Below are 18,516 nucleotides of genomic sequence, written 5' to 3' on the forward strand. Positions count from 1 at the left end.
CACCCTCCCCCCCCCCCACCCCACCCCAGCCCCTCGGACTTCTGGGAGGGGAGAGAAACCGGAAATTAATTTAATCACCCGCGGCCAGTGATTTAATCCATCATGCCTGCATGATGAAACTTCCTCAAAACCGCCTAGATAACAGGAGATAACAGCCTCCGGGTCGGTGAACGCATCCACGTGTCAGCAAAGTGGTGTATCCCAGCTCCACTGGGACAGAGGCTCTTGGGCTTGGAACCTTTCCGGATCTCGCTCCGTATACTCTTCCTTTGGCCATTCATTTATTCCTTTATAATAAACTGGTAAGCTTAAGTTAACTGATTTCTCTGAGTTTTGTGAGCTGTTCTAGCAGATTATCAAACCCAAGAAAGAAGTTGTGGGGGCTCTGATGGATAGCTGGTCGGTCAGGTGTATGAGAGGCCTGAAGGCTCATGACTGTTGTCTAAAGAGGAGGCAGTCCAAGGCACCTGAGCCCTTAACCCGTGGTGGCTGCCACTAATTTTCCCGGTGGTTAGTGTCAAAACAACTGAATCGCCAGACATCCAGTTGGTGTCCAGAGAGTTGGAGAATTGATTGTAGGTATGGAAAATATTTCCACACGGGATGCCAGAAGCACTGGGACTGAAACCAGCTCATACTTTTTTCAGTTATCAATTGTGAAGCCCCCTTTTGAATACGAAAAAAAAATAACAAGCACTCGATCAAGGCTTAGCTTTTTCATACACTGTTTTCTTTGGCACTTCTGGAGAATGATCCATTTTCCCACTAGATTTTTTTCCTTCCATATGTGTCTGATTTATCACACTGCATCATCATTTAGGACTGTAGTGTCTCGTTTACTGAGTAGAGTGGTAGCAGAGGGAGTAACTGGGGTGACGTGAGCAAAAACCACCCCATACTGCGTCCCTCTTTCCCAAGCACGTGGTTACTTTCTCAGAACTGCCTGGTTCCTTCCACCCCCAGCTCCTGAGAATGCCATTGTCACCAGGCACCAAACCAAGAAGTCAAAGGAAGAGCTAGAGGAGGGAAATGGGCATGTGTTCTGTATTCTTGGTTTTATTTTAGAAACGCTAAAAAGTCTTTTTACTTCGGATCTCAGCCTCTGTCCAATATACCAGACATATCAGGGGAGAAGGTTTTTTTTTTTTTTTTTTTTTTTGGGTTTGCTTGTTTGGGGTTTTTTGTAAGTAAAAGAAACCAATACCAAAAAAAGGAAGCTTTTGGAAGGGTAATAGAATCTCCTAGAATCCAAGTGTCTGGAAGGACAGAAGCCATGGTGACTCTGGGGACTGCAGCAGAAAGAGGCTGTGAGTCCTCTGTAATTCTGTTACATGACCCAGGTCTCCCACCTTTGCCAAATATCTCCTTACACTCTACCCACCAAGTAGTGCAAAGACCGGGCCGTGAAGCAGAAAAACTAGTTTCAGTCTACCCTTCTGGGTTTATGGGTTCTCCTCGAAGGACACTGGGTAGGCCATCCAACAAGCGTCCATGTTGTTGAAGGTACCAGAAGTTCCATTTTAGTTACTCAAAAAAGAAGGTGTCAAAGAGCTCTCTAGACCAACACCCATTCCAGAAATGTAGTGAAAGTTCTTAAAGCATACTTAGTACCTGAGAAGTTTGGAATACTAGGCCTTAGGCTTAAGGCCGCATGGAAGGTCTGCACTCTGTGTTATTTTACTTTTTTCTGACCTTTATTCAGTAGTTTGCCACTTCCTTCCCCTCGCACCCTCCTCCACCCCCGCAATCCAAGAGAAGGCCATGTGAGCTCCACCAGTGATGACCCCATCATCTTGGCTCTTAGAACACTTGGGCTTCTGTATATTCAAGGAACATACAGTGTTCTGCATAGTAAGTTTGCTCTTCTGGGCATCCAGGCAAACAGAGAAGAAACTCCACTTTGGGTGATGACATAGCACATAAATACAGAAGTAGTTGCTGTATACATCAAGGTTGTAAATAAATCCCAAATGGTCAGTATCTGGACGGGAAGTACTTGAGACCTAAAAGAGGAAGGATTCATGAATAACGATAATGATAAGTAACATTTATTGAGCATTTTCTGTCCTAATGCCATTTTGAGTGCTTTTTATGGGCTGTGTCATCTAATCCCTCAGCATGTAGGTGGTATTGTTTTATAGATAAAGCAGCAAGCTCACAGAGGTTAAATAATTTGTCCAGGGTCACACAGTTGGTAGCAGCATAACTTGAATACTTCTTCCTAGTGCTCATGTTCTTAACTGTTATGTGATCTATTCTAGCGTTTTTCCTAGAGGAAAGGGAACAGAGTTCACATAGATTCAAAACCCTGGAATTACCAGGTTGTTGGTTCGTTCTCCCCCTCTCTTGTTGCTGTGGCTTTTCTTTTGCTGGCTTCTCCTTGTCTTTTCCACCTCTAAATCAGAATATTTCAGAGCTCAGTCTTCATACCTCTCCTCGTTTCGATGAGATGCACTTCCGAGTTTCGTGACTTGAAATACCCACTGTGCAGTAATATTTTCGAAGTTTTTACCTGTGCTGCCGGTCTCTCGAGTCCAGACCCCTGTATCCAACTGCTCACTTGCTCCCTCCACTTACGTGTCTAACTGGTATCTTCATCTACCTTTGTCCAAAATAGAACACTTCATCCCTTTCCAAACCTGTTCTCCAGTTGTCTGGCTCATCTCAGTAAATGCCAGCGCCGTCCTCCTGTTTGCACAGACCAACAGCGCTCGCCTTGTCGTGCTCGACATCTCTCTTTATTTTATACCCCACACACAGTAGGTCTTTGACAAATCTTGTGTGCTGTGCCTTCAGACTGTTTAGAGAATCGAACGACTCTGTGCCATCTACACTGCTCCCACCCTGATCCAGGCCACCGTAATCTCTCATCCGCTTGGCTGCTGTAGCTTACCCTCTGAAGCTCTTACTCCTCTTGTCCGCCATTACTCTGTTGTCCACATGGCAGTCAGGGTGTTCCTGTTAAAACACAGAGTAGATTGTGACACTTAATCAGGGCAAATTCAGATTCTTTACCATGGCATATAAAATCCTCATGATCTGCCCCCTCCACACCCCTCCCCACCCCCACCCCAGTGATTTTTCCAGGTGTCCTCTCCCATGACTCTCTCTGTCCTCCTGCTTCACCCCACTGGCCACCTTGATGTTTTCCCAGTGCGAAAAATCCCTTCTTCCTCAGGAGCTTCACACGTGCTATTTCCCCCATTCCAGAAGACTGTTGCTCCAGAGATCTGGAGCACTCTTGACTTTTTTTCTGGTCTCCGTTCAAATCTCACCTTCCCCAGAGGCTTTTTCCTAGCTTTCCCTTCTCCTTTTGAAGAGCAACCACTCCTCACTTGCTATTTCCCAGTCTCCTTTATTTTGCTTCATAGCATCTGTCACTGCTGGATACATATCCGTTTCATGCCCATCTCCCCTGACTAGAATTTATGCCACATTTGTCAGCAGCTTTGTCTGTTGGGTCACCAGCGTCCAAAGCGATGCCTGCCACACAGTGGATTCCCAACAAATCCCTGTAAACTGATTGGCAGTTGTGTTCAGATGTTTGTTTGTTCAGCAGCAAATAGTGCCTTCATTTTAAGTACAATTCCAAGAAGCAAATATGTTCATACTCAGCAGTGACCTCAAAGAACTTGTCCCTTAGAAAGTTTACTGTGAGATCCCAGTGCAAGGACAGATTCTGGCATGTTCACAAGGAGCCCTGAAGTTGGAATATGTGATTGTTTAATAAATATTTGTTAACTCTGGTTCAACCAGATGCCATTCTAGGCTTTTGGGGAGGTTCAAAGATGTGTAAGACATGGGAACTGGTAGGTGATTAACTCTGGCAGTGACATTGCCTTTTTCTAATGAAGTAGTGAGAAATCACAAGGAAGGCACTGTGAAACCCAGCCATCTCTGTTGAGTCACTACACTGTGGTGATGCCATGGAAGCTACACCCTTGTATCTTCCTAGATAATAAATCACCTGGTTCCTAACATCCACTTTCTTTTGGTATTCTGTTAAGGGTTTACGTTAATTTCATTGTCCTTCATACTAATCTATGCCCTTTCATTCTCTTTAATCTGGTTTTCCATTCTTATTTGGATCGTGTTAGTTTCCTCAGATAAAAAACCACGATTCCATTAATGATTATGAATGAAAAATACAAATAGTAATAGCAGTGAATTTTAAGTTAAGGAAGAACCCGGAGGGATTTTAACATTTCAAAAGGAAGGGTCATCTCTCAACTGAAGAATAGATAAATAAAATGTGGTAAATCCATCCAATGGCTTGTTATTCTTCAATAAAAAGCGATGAAGTATAGATGTATTCTGTAACAAAGAACCTTGAAGACATGCTAAGTGAAAGAAACCAGTCACCAAGACCACCTATTGTATGATTCTGTTTACATGAAAAAAATGAGAACTGACAAATGTACAGAAAAAGGAAGTAGGTTATTGGTGCCATAGGGCCAAAGGTGGGGTGGAGTTGTGGGGGGAAATGGAGATTCCCTGCTAATGGGTGTAGAGTTTCTTTTGGGGGTGATGAAAATGTCTGCCAGTTGATTATGGTGATGGCTGTACAACTCTGAATATACTAAAAATCACTTTAAATGGGTGAACGTTATGTGAATCATATCTTAATGAAGCTAGTGTATAAGAAGGAAGGAAAAAAATGAAGGAAGGGAGGAAATTCTGTAGCTGAAAAGTTCTGGAAGAGTTGAGCATTTTCCTCAGGCCTGAGACTATATAGGAGCTCTCCATTTTGTCTTTTGCTGCCTTTTATTCAGTTATGTGCCTCTTCTCCCCCCTGCAAAATGACATGTATTTTCCTTTTGTCCCACCTAATTTGTTCAATTAGTAACTTCCAGGAAGCTTCCTAATCTAATTTTATAGTCTGCCACACTAACAATATAAGATTACCATTTGATGATAAAACAAAATGGTGCCGTGTGTTGGAAAGAAGACCAGAATGGGATTTGAAAATCCTGGGTTCTGGGCCCAGTGTTGACCTAGGTTTACCCTTGGTCAAATGACAAAACTCCATACCTTAGTTACTCAATTTGGTTATAAGATTGTGTTACCCTTATACATTTGCAGATTTGCTGATCAGTCCAAGTCTTAATGTATTTCAGAGACAAAATGTTACTGTGGTGTTAAATGTGGAGGATGATGGGAAAAGACTTTGTCCTTTTCATTTTCTAAGAACACACTGTTGTTTTAAAGTGGCAAGTGATTTCATGTGTAAGTTGTGCATTTTAACCATCACAGCCATATTCTACTGATTTACCTCCTAACTCTTCATCCTGGATGTAGTCAACATATTGATCACCCAGTTTAAAGTGTCCAAGGACTTGCCATTTTTTTCTGGATAGCAAGATCGCCAGAAGAATAGTTGACCACATAACCAGAAGAAATATATATTCTCATGTAACAAACCTGACACCATGAGTGTTAGGCATCTCCTGAGGGAGTCAGACGCTGCCTCCAGCCTGGTAAATAATGAGCACATAACTAACACAACCTGATCTTCCCCGCAGAAATGACCGTCAGCCTACTTTGCAGCCCGCAATATGGCCAATGAATCAGTGGTGGCTGAGTGAACTGAAGTTACCCCAGCTGGAAGAGAGACAAGCTTTTTTAGGAGCAGTAGAGCATGCAATAGAATGTAGACAGGAAACGAATTTGATGAATTGATTTTCACTGGAAAAGTCTGAGAGATGTCTTTACCTGAGATCACTTAATGGTCCTTTAAAGCTTTAAGCTGCTAATGAGTCTTTGCCCACCCCACTGGGGACACTTACATGCTACTAAGCACTGGATAGTCTGAAGCAAATGAGGCAAAACCATGACTCGATTTCTTGGAACTATGGGGGTGATAACCGCAAAACCTCTAATTGCACCAATGAAGTAGAACTTCCACACAATGGGTAGAAAATACGGGGAAGCTATTTGCTTTCATCCCAAGTTTACATAGTAGCCCTCTTTCCCCTAATTTTTATTCTGTGAGTGGCCACATGCATTCCACTTGAAATAAATGATGAGGCAAATTCTTCCAATTATGCAAACCCTATTGCTGGAACTAGGTTGTCCTCTTATTTAAGACGTGCAGCTAGCCAGTAACTGAAGGGAAGATCTCATACCGAAATATTCTTCTGCTTCAAAGAACAAGCCTTTCCAGAATGAGATGGGCAGGTAGAGGTTCACGCTGCACACGACTGGGGACTCTGCTTGTCAAATAAACAGAACGTTCATCCTCAGGCATGTGGTCCCAATAGCTTTCGCAAGCATTAAACTCACTTAGAAAATAATTAGTAATCAAAAAAGGCATTTAAACTCAACTCTCTGAAGCATGGAGGAAGAGGTACATTACATAAATTGAATTATCAGTATAAATATCTACTTTAGTTATAGACATAATTAGGTTGTAGTGAAAGAAGACATTTATGTAGATTGGGGAGATGTGAGAGTGTTGTAACCATTGAAGTATCAGTTTTATTCGGGCTGGATATCGGGGGCTTGTATTGAACTATGGATCCGTCTTCTCCACTCAGAAAGGTGAGAGCCTAATGTTTTCGGACTAGGAGGAATCTGACAGCTGATCTCACCCCGCAGCTGACTGTCCAAGATTCTCATTTCCTAGAAGTCTGTGAAATTGGTGATACGGTTCACAATTTATTTTCAGTGTATTCGTGAGTATGGATGCACTTGCGATTTGGTTGCATAATTACAAATTGGTTTGTTTATTTTCTGGCTGGAGTACTATTAGCTCAAGGCATAGCACTCACTGTAGGGGCTGGGTCTGCGTGGTTAAGTTGTGTGTTCTTAGTTCCCTGAATGTGGCCTCACACATGGCTAGGAACTTAATAAATATTTATTGATTTGCTGGTTGGACAGATGGGTAGGAGAACTGAGCAGAAGTTCTTTGGGCAATTATATAAACCTGGATTGGTTTTTAAAAGGAGAAATTATTTAATAAATGCAGTTTGGTTAGTAAAAACATTTCAATACAAAATCTCAGAGTGAATTAGTAAAGTAAGTTCTGGATGTGTAAACTACTTTCAACAGTTTTGAGCTAGGGTCCAGAGAAGTTCATTAGTTAAGTCCTGCTTGAGCAGCAAGATGGCGGCAGAATAAGGCTTAGAATCTAGAGCTATTTGGTTCACAGTCTTTCTGCTACAAACTATATTATCTAAAACAGATCATGTTTCCTTATATTTTTAATCTTTGTGAAATAAAAATGTTACCTAAGCTTTAACAATCAAACATCTCTGGCTCTAAATAAAACTTGCCTCTAAAGTTGCTTCCTTTTATTATTGTGTACGACATATAGAAACTGAACTGAACATTGCTTTTCACGTGCAGATGAGACACTATTCAGGGGAATTTTATGTGGTTTAGGATATTGGGGTGGGGGGTTGTACTGCTACCTTTGAGGATCTGATGACACCCGTGGGCCCTGGGGAAAGACTTGGATGCCCAGACCCGTGGAATTTTCTGCACAGTTTCAGGTGATTCATGGAGCCGAGCTTAAAGACACCGGTTAGGGGCTCTGTTGCCATTCCTTTTGTCGCTCTCATGGTCTTGGATGTTCTCTTGAGCACTTTCACATTGGCTTCTACCCATATCAGAATTAAACAGCCCATAATATTTCATCGTTTAAAATCCCTGCAAAGGTAGTTTCCACATTATCCATTGAAAGTGAGGATTTACAACTAAGGCATTTTCATTTTTTAAAAAAATACAGAAAATGAAAAAAAAAAAAAACAAAAAACAAAAAAACCTGCCACAGGAGAAAATGGTGCACTGGAGCAAAATCCTAAATCACTGTCGTGGGATGAAGCCGTGAGCGGAGCTATTGTAGAATACGCATTTTTATCCCGAAATGGAAACGGAACTGTAAAAACGGAGACAATTTTGATGCCCTGAGAAAAAGCGTAATAGGCCTTTATAGTTCTTCGAGAGGAGGCATCAAAAGGAAGTCAACTTCAGGGCTGGGCTGAGATGGATTTTGCGTGTCCTCCTTGCCTTTGGAGCATCAGCAGGACTGGTGCAAGAAAGGTGAAGGTGGACATCTCTTTCCCTTTCGTGAGGCCTCCTCTCCCACCCTCCGCCACCCTTTTTCTTCTTCACCTGTGAAAAAAACATTCATAACGAGGAAGGCAAGCCCAGTGTGTTTAATTGGCAGGTGAAGATGTTTAATAAAAGTCGGGCTTTGAAATCCTTAAGGAAGAGCTTGAGCAGGGAGCCTGATCCCCTCAGGTCATGGTCTTGATGATTTTGTCTAGCGATTTAAAGAGACGCTAAGAGAGGCAGCGGTGCTCGGTTGATCTTGAGGGCATTTATCAGGCGCCTCACGAAACTTTTGAACTGGGAGCCTCCAATACACAACTCCAAGCGGATTTGCAGGTTTGCCCTCCTAACAACAATGAAAACCTCCCCCTTGCATCTTGTAGATCATTTCCTCTATCTCTTCTCCTGATACAGCAGGAGACGGGTTGAAAAATTAGCACGGAGGTCCTTGAGCACCGGAAACCATTTTCTTCTTATCTTGCCCATCATCTGCTACTGGGTGGGGCTTTTCCTTTTCTGTTTTCCAGTTTCTGCAAAGGACTTTGACTCCTTCATGAGGCTTCTAATGTTGTTGACTCCTACTTGGAAAAATAACTCTCTAAAGATACCGTATCGTATGCATTCAGGTGACCTCAGTAATTTGAGTGGTATTTTCATCTTTGCTGTCCACATGCGTCATGGACCGTGTCTCTCTCCCATTGTCAATACTTCAGAAAGCCACTGGCAGCCTAGCCCCTTGTCCTCCCTACTAATGGCACCGATACTCCCCGGCCTCCTCAGCGAGCTGGGTAGTAGAAGCTTGCCTCTTCTGCTTTGGAATGCTTACTTAATTTTCAGTGTTTGTAAAATCTCACAACTTAATCAACTTTTCCCTGACTTTGAACTTCAGTAACCAGGCACTTCCGTCTCTTCTCGTGGCACCTGAGAGTCATTACCCTTCAATTCAGCTCCTTCAGGTTTCAATTCTTTTAGCCCAAGTGTTCCTTCCATTATTATATTAGTTTCCTTGGAAGCCGTCCAAGCTGTTGATAACAGCCTGAATGTGTCACAGACAACTGCCAGTGATCACTAGCTCTTCCTCCGTAACAGCATTCTTTGGCTCCATTGACTGAACATCTCCCAGTTAATCACTCTGGTTTTCAAAAAGACGCCTCACTGTGAGTGCTTTCTTCAATGTGGAATCAAAGAGCCTCTGGTCAAAGAATCGGGTTTTACACAACCAAGTTCGTATGTAGCTATTGTTGAACATAACTAGTACCCTCAATAAATAAAGAATGGAAACACTTAGAAAAGGGAGAACGATGGTTAATGGGCCTGCTTTTTTCCCCTCCTTTAACCACAACCATGAAAAAATATAATCCTCATTAAAGGGCTATAAAGTTATCTGCTTTAGTGCTTCAACACTAAACACTAATGTCTCCTTGCTTTTAGTGCTGTTTTAGTATGTTGACCCTCTGTTCCCTGCAGCTGGGAGTTTATTAGTCTTTGTGGCCTTTGAAAATGAATATTCATAATGAGATAGCAGCGATACTCCAGGTCCCTGCGGGAATTACTCTTAGCAATGAGGAAAGCGGACAAATTGGGCCAAATCGTGCCAGCGTCCCATAGTGATTCTTGAAATGTAAGGACTGTAACCAAAGGATCTGTGAAGTTCACCTAGTGAGTCAGCTGAGGCCCAGGGGTGGCCAGGTTGGAATCTAGGTCTTTCTATTCTCAGGCCGTATTCTTTTCATGGCACTATGCTGTCTCCATATTAATTAACCTTTTTTCATTCCTGAGATTCTAGCACACTGAAAACATGAAATGCCAAATGTCTTATTAGAATTGAGCCATGATGTTGACACATTTGTGACAAAGCTACTCAAATTGGGCAGAGGAATAGAAAAGAATCTCTGTCAACCATGTAGGTTCTTGGAAGTAGAGTCTCGTTATATCTGAGGACACTAATTTCACCAACTATATCACAGTTTTCCCCTTTAACAATTAACATCATGACTATTAATAACATCTGTAAAGTATTTTTAAGTTGATTCAACAAAGAGTTGAGGGACCACCTGTTAGATGCTCATCATTATGATAGATAGAGTGGGAAATAAGACACATGATGGGGCTTTCTTTTAAATTCTGTAACTGTGTCCTATGCATCCTATGAAGATTTATAATTATAAGAGAACTTCATTAAAATTCTTAGGATTGCATTTTAATTTACTCTTGGCATCTAGTCCTCTATTCTTAAAAGTTTCTGGTTAAGGGGCGCCTGGGTGGCGCAGTCGGTTAAGCGTCCGACTTCAGCCAGGTCACGATCTCGCGGTCCGGGAGTTCGAGCCCCGCGTCGGGCTCTGGGCTGATGGCTCAGAGCCTGGAGCCTGTTTCCGATTCTGTGTCTCCCTCTCTCTCTGCCCCTCCCCCGTTCACGCTCTGTCTCTCTCTGTCCCAAAAATAAATAAACGTTGAAAAAAAAAAATTAAAAAAAAAAAAAAAGTTTCCGGTTAAATTCTATTTCGCTTTCTCTGTAGGCAATTTATTTCAGTGAGTGTTGTGCTCCTTTTATTTCTTCGTGAGATCAGGTCAGATGAAAGAACTGTTCTCAACTTTCCCAAGGTGACACCGTTTAGATCCCAGACTGCGGTTGTATTTTTCTTGGAGTGGCTACCAGTCAGACGTAGGTGGGAGGGCTGTAGTGGATATATGGCCGGAGGGCCACTCCTCCTGATCAAGACCGCTTCTCAGGAGACTGAAGCATAACTAGATGGCCTTGGCTATTACAGGCATGGCATCGACATAACATTAGGCTAACAAGATTATTTTTAGTGATCTGTGTCTTTGGTTCTATTTGGAAGACACCTGACTTTATAGATAGGCTCCTTCCCTAGTTATGTGCCCAGGAAGCTAATTATTCAGTCGGAGGGTAATGAAAGACCTTGCCATCTGTCTGCCGATTTAATGGAGTGTCAGCACATCCCAAATAGGAAGTAATTGGATTGACAGACACAAAGCCAGTTATTAGACTGTTATTATCTGATTGGAAAAAGCAGGCGGAGAAGCATACAACTGTAGCAAAACTAATCTGATGATGTCTGTTGTTCCCGGAATGCACAGTCTGCCACACAGAATTCATGGGCTTTGAAACCCCTGACCAGCTTGCGAACGTTTCTGGAGTTCCTTCTCTCAGAATCCATCTCTGTATTCTTATTACAAATCATTATAATGCAATCTAATAAAACACAGTTTGCATAAAGATGGGGCCCATTTATAAAACTGTCACCACAGCCACTCTATTAATAGAGCCATTTTAAAGATTTATTGTGAGCATATGTTACTTTTTATAGGGGGCCAGATTGAGAGCTGCAGGATTTGAACATGCAAGAATGTGCTACTGGTGATAATTCAACAAAAAAATATAAGCTCTTCTGCCCAAGTAATGTCATTAGACTCGTACTTGTTTCTTACTTTTCAGGTGTGAACGTCGAACGATAGTCTTAACGAGGCATCAAAGAAAAGGGACGAGGCCTAGGGCCACGTTGCACAAGCACATCATTTTCTTTTACAGACTCCAGTTTTACTGCCTGGCATCAGTGGAGGTCGGGGGGCACGTTGGACGGGTTAAATATGACCGTTTGGGAGCAGGACTAGACTCTGGAGCTTTATTCTTCTCTGAACAACCGTCTGGAATGGATCTGTTGGGGGAGAGGTAGTAAAAACAGACATTGCCTCTGTTCGTTGCTAGTAGGTTCAGTGAAAATCGGAACGTGCTGGCATTTCTGGTCCTCGGAGTTCACGGAGAGAAGTAGACGGGAACCCAACAAGCTTACGTTTATTCACCAAGTATCTCTGGAGTACCTGCCATGTGTTAGGTACTTTCCTAGGTTCTAGGTGTAGGTGAACCGACCTAAGTCCTGGCCCTCGTGGGGTTTACAGTCCAGCAAGGCAAATGGAAAATGAGCACATAAGCAAACGAATACGGTATTAGATTATGCTAAGGTCTATAAAGAGAAAGAGGCAGCTCAAGGAGATAATGATTAAAGAGCTATGTTAGATGTCAGACCTTCCTTGAACATCTTCAGAAGGTGGATGACTGTGTGCGGAGACCTGACAGAAGTGAGGAGGCTGGTTGTATGAGTGGAGGGAGAGCAGCCCAGGCAGAGGGGCCGGCACATTCCGAGACCCAGAGCACTGTATTCCTATCGGTGTCACCACCGAGACACTAGGTGCTGTCAGGTTCCTTTGCCTGATAAAGGTCCCCAGCATCTCTGGTTTGCAAGTTAGGAAGGACTGAAACTATGCATGAAAGGGTGTTGTAAATTCTAAATGACATATAGACATAAGATGTTGTTAGTAAGCTCCAAGTGAGCTCTAGAGATCGCCTTTATTATAAACTCGAACTCATTAAAATTTTCAAAGGATTTCCTATTTAAAGAGACCCAGCTGTGACAGAACGTTTATGATACAGGTACTCTTACTTGGTTGCCACATTTACAAATAAATGAACAAAGGAACTGATAGGAGTATTACTACCACATAATGGGTGCTGCTATATTTCAGGTACTTTGTTCATCTACCTTAGGTGAATGTAAAGCATTGATACAGGAAATACATCACTGCCAACCTACAGTAACCCTCCAAGGGAGGTATTATTCCCCTGTTTTGTAGATTAGGGGCCTCGGGAAGGAGGGGTGGTCAGCAAAGTCCTAAAGTTAAGTATCTGAGAGAGCGGAGATTGCAAACCAGGACTTTCTAACCCCAGACCCTGTGCTGTCTTCCGTGTACCATGTTGTCAGAAAGATCATGTCATGGAGATCTTCAACTGAGTGACACGTTGTGTTAGGGACCATGACAAATATGAAATAACATAATAAAACCACAGTCTCTACATTCAGAGAAATGAAAATATAGTTGGGAAGAGATGATTACATGAGAAATAACAGAGGACAGTGAAAGACGAGGTATAAACATGTAATTGTGTTCCTTGGACTATGAAAGCAAGGGAAAGGAGGGAGATTAACGTGGGCTGGAGACAAGAGGCCTGAAGCTGAGCCTTTAAAAGACAGGTGGAATTTCGGTTGGTTTTATCGCAGAGATCCAGTCATATATGGGTGTTAGAATCTACTCCTAGACCTAAGGTGAAAATTGGGTATCATCGTGATTACTTACAAAAATCACTTAGCAAGTTAGAGATGAACTGCTGTCTCTCAGCGTGTAGATACAGTGCAGCTACATTTTCCTTCAGGTTTTCTTCCCTCTTCGGTTAAGTTTCAAAAGAAGTATTCACCCTGTGAATCATAGGCATTATATTATATATTTTAAAGTACTAGATTACATAGTCTCAGAGCAGCTAGATGCTGATACCACAAAAGGTAGCTAGGAGGGAAGTCTGACCGAGGAACTTGGATCCGTGTCTCCCTCCCTGTCCTGCTTATTGTGGAACACATTTTCATCAAGTAGAATGACAGGCCTCAGGCCCTGATATTTATGTTGCTCCCCCCACCTCAGCCTGTGAATCAACTGATTTCAATTATGTATGAAATGTGGGTCTTCTGAAACTTCACCGAAATGAGATGTGTTCTGAAAGAGTGGAAAAACCTCACTGAAACGTCCAAGACAGGAATAATTTTGGATTCTTATGAAACAAGAAGCAAATGAGTATCCTGCAGAGATGTGAGAAGGTGATGGGGCCAGTCCGCAGGAGAAGGGATTTTCAATTCATGAGAAGACAGTGGAAGCCATTGAAGGTTTCTGAGAAATGGAGGATCACTACAAAAGAGATTTTTGATGTAGATTAACATGATAGTGAGATGTCAGGTGGGAATGGGAAAGATCAGTCCAGAGGCAGTACCATAATCCAGGAGGAGATTGTAGACCAGAACTATAGGCCAGTCATAGAGATGGGACTGTTTGGAGATAATTTTGTTGCCTTTTCGCCTTACTTGATCTCATTAAAGAGATATAAAGGGAATAATGTGCATCCACAGGAACTGGTTAAATATCAAGAAATCAGCAAATCAGCTAGCTGTAGCTTTTTGCAATATACTTTTTCATCCATCCATCCATCCATCCTATACTCTTTCCTCCCTTTCTGAAATTATACTTACAGTCAAACAGTACTTTCCCCAGCTAACAGTCCCAGTGTAGCACTGTAAGATGCTGGTGGCATTAAATTGGGTAATGAATATGAAAGTGACTCATTCTGAAGACAAATTTGAAACATTATGATTATTATTATTTTGTTCTCACCCCTTTGGGGTTCTCTTAGAATCATATTTAGGTTAGATAGGTAGATGTATATACACCTTGTACATTTAAAAAGAAATATATCCCTCAGTGATCCAGTTTCCCATTATTATGATTCCTTCTGCATTTAAAAAAATTATTTATTTTTGAGAGAGAAAGAGATAGAGCATGAGCACGGGAGGAGCAGAGAGAGGGAGACACAGAACCTGAAGCAGGCTCCAGGCTCTGAGCTGTCAACACAGAGCCTGACACAGGGCTTGAACTCATGAACTGTGAGATCATGACCTGAGCTGAAGTTGGACGCTTAACCAACTGAGCCACCCAGGCACCCCTGATTCCTTCTGCATTTTTAAAAAAAAAATTTTTTAGTGTTTATTTATTTTTGAGACAGAGAGAGAGACAGAGCATGAACGGGGGAGGGTCAGAGAGAGAGGGAGACACAGAATCGGAAACAGGCTCCAGGCTCTGAGCCATTAGCACAGAGCCCGACGCGGGGCTTGAACTCACGAGCCGCGAGATCATGACCTGAGCCGAAGTCGGACGCTTAACCGACTGAGCCACCCAGGCACCTCTGATTCCTTCTGCATTTTTATGACAACCCCTTGTCTTAGAGAATTGACCGAGGAGGAAGAGACTCTTCCCGCTCCCTCCCAAGACCTAAAATAATCACTTTGATTGTGATGGTCTGAATGAAAGAGTAACACCTCCAAGAAGAAAAGTTTTACTAATGTCCCTTTTAGTTTCCTTATAAGACAGTATTAAGTACTAGTCATACTACTGAGTAATAATATCCCTGCACTGAATTTTCAATCCTCTGGTGATACAGTTTTCTTTCTTTGGTTTTAAAAGTTCAGACAGTCTTGGAATAATAGTCAGATGAAGTTTGTTCATGGAAATATTCCACCCACATCCCCTGGTCACTGCTTTCAAGGTTCAGGTGACCCGAATAACTGACAGTGTTACCATCTGACTAAACTTTCCCAGTGTGGAGATGTAACAGGCAGGTATCTTCTGTTCTCTGGTAATAACACTACAAAGTGTCAAGCACGCGTACTTTCTCAAGTCGGAGAGCCAAGATACACAAATGTTAAGAGCATCCTATGCTTTTGTTTCTTTTCAGTGTTGAAACTTACATAAATTACCTTGGGAAATAGAATGGTTCAGCCTTATGGCCAAAGTTGATCAAGCCTTTCTTTTTTCAGACGAAAGCAAGAATTGTTACATGACAACTGGCCAAGAGCCATGACCTGCCTGCATGGCAGAAACCCACTAGATACTGTAACATGGGGAGGGCAGAAGATGAAGACTTGGCACGTGGGGCCAGGGTGACTTGAGAGCGTGAAGGTGACTCTTTTCACTGTGGAGCACTTTCTTAACAATGCTGCTTACTCCTGTGCTCATTTCCAGGGGAAGCAAGGAGATGAGAGGCATGGACTATATTTGGCAATGATTGTCTTCTTGTTGGCTGTGAGCGAGACCTCATTTACTAGCATCCCCTCATGCTGCTGTCCTCTTGTTGGTTGAGTATGTTATATTTGCTCATTATGAATAATCAACAGGCCTACTTCCCTCCCTGCTACTCCAGTATATGTCCAGCTAATGAGACGCACAATTTGTCTTCATGGCAATACTGTTTGTAATTTGTAAACACTTCCCCAAAGCAGAGACGTCGAATTGTGAATTGATTAGAGCTTGCACAAGTGAAGTCGGCTTTGTCATAGATAGAGAAGATGAATATGTAAAATGACCATAAGCATTGGCCAACAGCAGATGAATATGTATTTTCCTCACGTATGCTCAGCGAAACACAGCCCTAAGGTAGCTGGTTTACATCATGGCCATTTTGAAAGCCGTCTTAACTTGACCACTTGACGCAAGTGCCTTGCGTTCTGCCAGTTCACTGTGCTAGGCACGGAGGGGAATGCACTGATAACGCTGAGCGATATCCTACCCTCAGTGAATTGAAGTTATCTCGGGGGGTAAAGTATGCACACGAATTATAAAGTGGCCTGTACCATTCGTGCTGTCAGCCTGTCTAGAGTTTAATTCTTTTCTCTCTGGATCAGTCACTTTCATACGTCTTTTCACAGTAAAAATTATATTTGGTACCAGGATCCAGTACACTCCTGTATGTGAATGTTAAAACGACACCCAAATACATACACGTGTGCATGCACACACATCCACACACACACACGCACACGCACACCTATACATATATATAATAAAGATGACACAAATCAATATTTGCCACTAATATATGTAATACATCTGATATTTTCAATCCTGTTTAGTGCCCCCCCCCCGCCCCGATCTCCCTGTCTCTCAGTGCTGATTGCAACTTTCTAATTTTATTTCATGACCACTGATAGGGTATGGATTGTAGTTTGGATTCAGCTTTGCCTGAACTCTCTTAAGAGCAAGTACCGTGTTTTGTCTATTTCTTATTCTTGTCATCTCCTGGTGCCTGGTGTACAGTTAGCACACTAATGTTTGGTGGGTGAGTGAATGCATGGTTGCCCAGATCTACTCAACTAATCTTTGATCCAACCTGAGGAATAGCACAGATACAGTCCCTGTAATCCTGGCTGACAAATTAGAAAAAATTACAGTCTCATCCTGTCACCTCTACTGAAGTGACTCAAAGTAGGATAATGAATTATATATTGAGAAATGATCGACATAGTCCAAGGCTAGGCAAAACATCTACCACCGTCAACTTTTAATACATTTCACTTTGCTAATAGTCTCTTTTTATTCAGCATGCAGTTGAGGAATTTTTCCGAATCCGTGACTTAAGGAACGAACTCTACCTTCAATTATTTATGGTTTAAATTAATGCAAATAAGACTTTCTGGCTTGCTGTGCTGATACTCATTAATAAATATTTCACCGGGTATTAGGAGGATTCAGATGGACTAAATGAGGCTCTTTTTCAATATAAACAAAAGCCCTTGTGTTTTTCGCAACTGTGCAGACCCGATTTTTACGTCTGGCTTTCATTAAGACAAACGAATGTTAGGTGGGTGCCTCTACAGAACAACGGGGCCTCTGGGAACTGGAGTCAGCGGGGCTCTGCTGTGAAATAATCCTCCAGTTAAACCAAATGTAATCTCATTAGCAGGGTAATTGTGCTGTTCGAAGAAATGGCCAACCAGGTTAAAGAGAACCCCACGTAGTCTAATTACTCTTTCACTTTTGTCATTGAAGAACAGAACGTTGAACTAAGAGGCAGAAGATGCAGGTGTTGTGCTTGGCCTGACACTGCGATTGAGCCTTCTACCATTCCAGATCTCTCCCAGCTGCTTGGGCCCATGTACGGCATCGGCGTCGTGTCGTAACACATTCTGTGACCCTCCCTGTAGAAGCAGCCACGCCAGTAGGTAGAGGCTGCCATGTCACTCTTTTTTACGCATGCGTTTTGCCCACTCCTTTTTCCAACAGAGTCATAGGCATTTGCCTTCGCCAGTGCTTTTCTAAACTGCCAAACTGTCTAAAACTAAGTTATGAAAAATACGCCTTTCCATCTTTGGAAATGAGCACATGGGGAAATTTTCTATAATCGTTGAGTCTGCGACCACTTAATTTTACTTTCTTGTGAATTTCCATGCTTATGGGCTCCGCTGTTTTTGGATATGGTGTAGAAGAAAGAATGGCGAAGTAATTAGGAGCCAGATCTAGGTTCAAGACCCACTCTTAAAGCTTGATAGTGGTGTGACCTTCAGCAAATTACCTAGCGTGTCTGAATTGCAATTTCTTCATTTGTAAAATGGAAATAATCGTCCCTGTCAAAACAGCCCCCAAAGCAGAGTGAGGTTCAAGGATGTGGAGAGTCCTTTGTAAGTGCTAACATGTGCTATAGATATGAGAGATCATTTCTTTTCTCTTGACTTCTAAGACTTGGCATCCCCAGCTCACAGGGCATGGCTTATGCATCGTCAGTAAATGTTAGTTGAATTAATCCGTTACTTAAGTGTTTGGGAGGCTTACCATCATGTTTCAGATTGTCGCTGGGAACTTGCATGAATGATTAGTGCCAAATACTTGTCAAAAACAAAGATTAAAAGGGGAGAAAATATGGGGCGCCTGGGTGGTTCAGTCAGTTGAGTGTCCGACTTCGGCTCAGGTCATGATCTCACGGTCCGTGAGTTCGAGCCCCGCGTCAGGTTCTGGGCTGACAGCTCAGAGCCTGGAGCCTGCTTCCAGGGGCTTCTCTCTCTCTGCCCCTCCCCC

The 18,516-nt window shown here is 42.6% G+C and overlaps 1 protein-coding gene across 2 annotated transcripts in view; it reads left to right on the forward strand.

Moving 5' to 3' along the window:
- The window catches only part of EXOC4 (exocyst complex component 4), a 766,053-nt gene that overhangs the window by 512,132 nt on the left and 235,405 nt on the right, over positions 1 to 18,516 (forward strand). The window lies entirely within an intron of this gene.

This window comes from Leopardus geoffroyi, chromosome A2 (genome assembly GCF_018350155.1).
Source record: "Leopardus geoffroyi isolate Oge1 chromosome A2, O.geoffroyi_Oge1_pat1.0, whole genome shotgun sequence".
NCBI lineage: Eukaryota > Metazoa > Chordata > Mammalia > Carnivora > Felidae > Leopardus > Leopardus geoffroyi.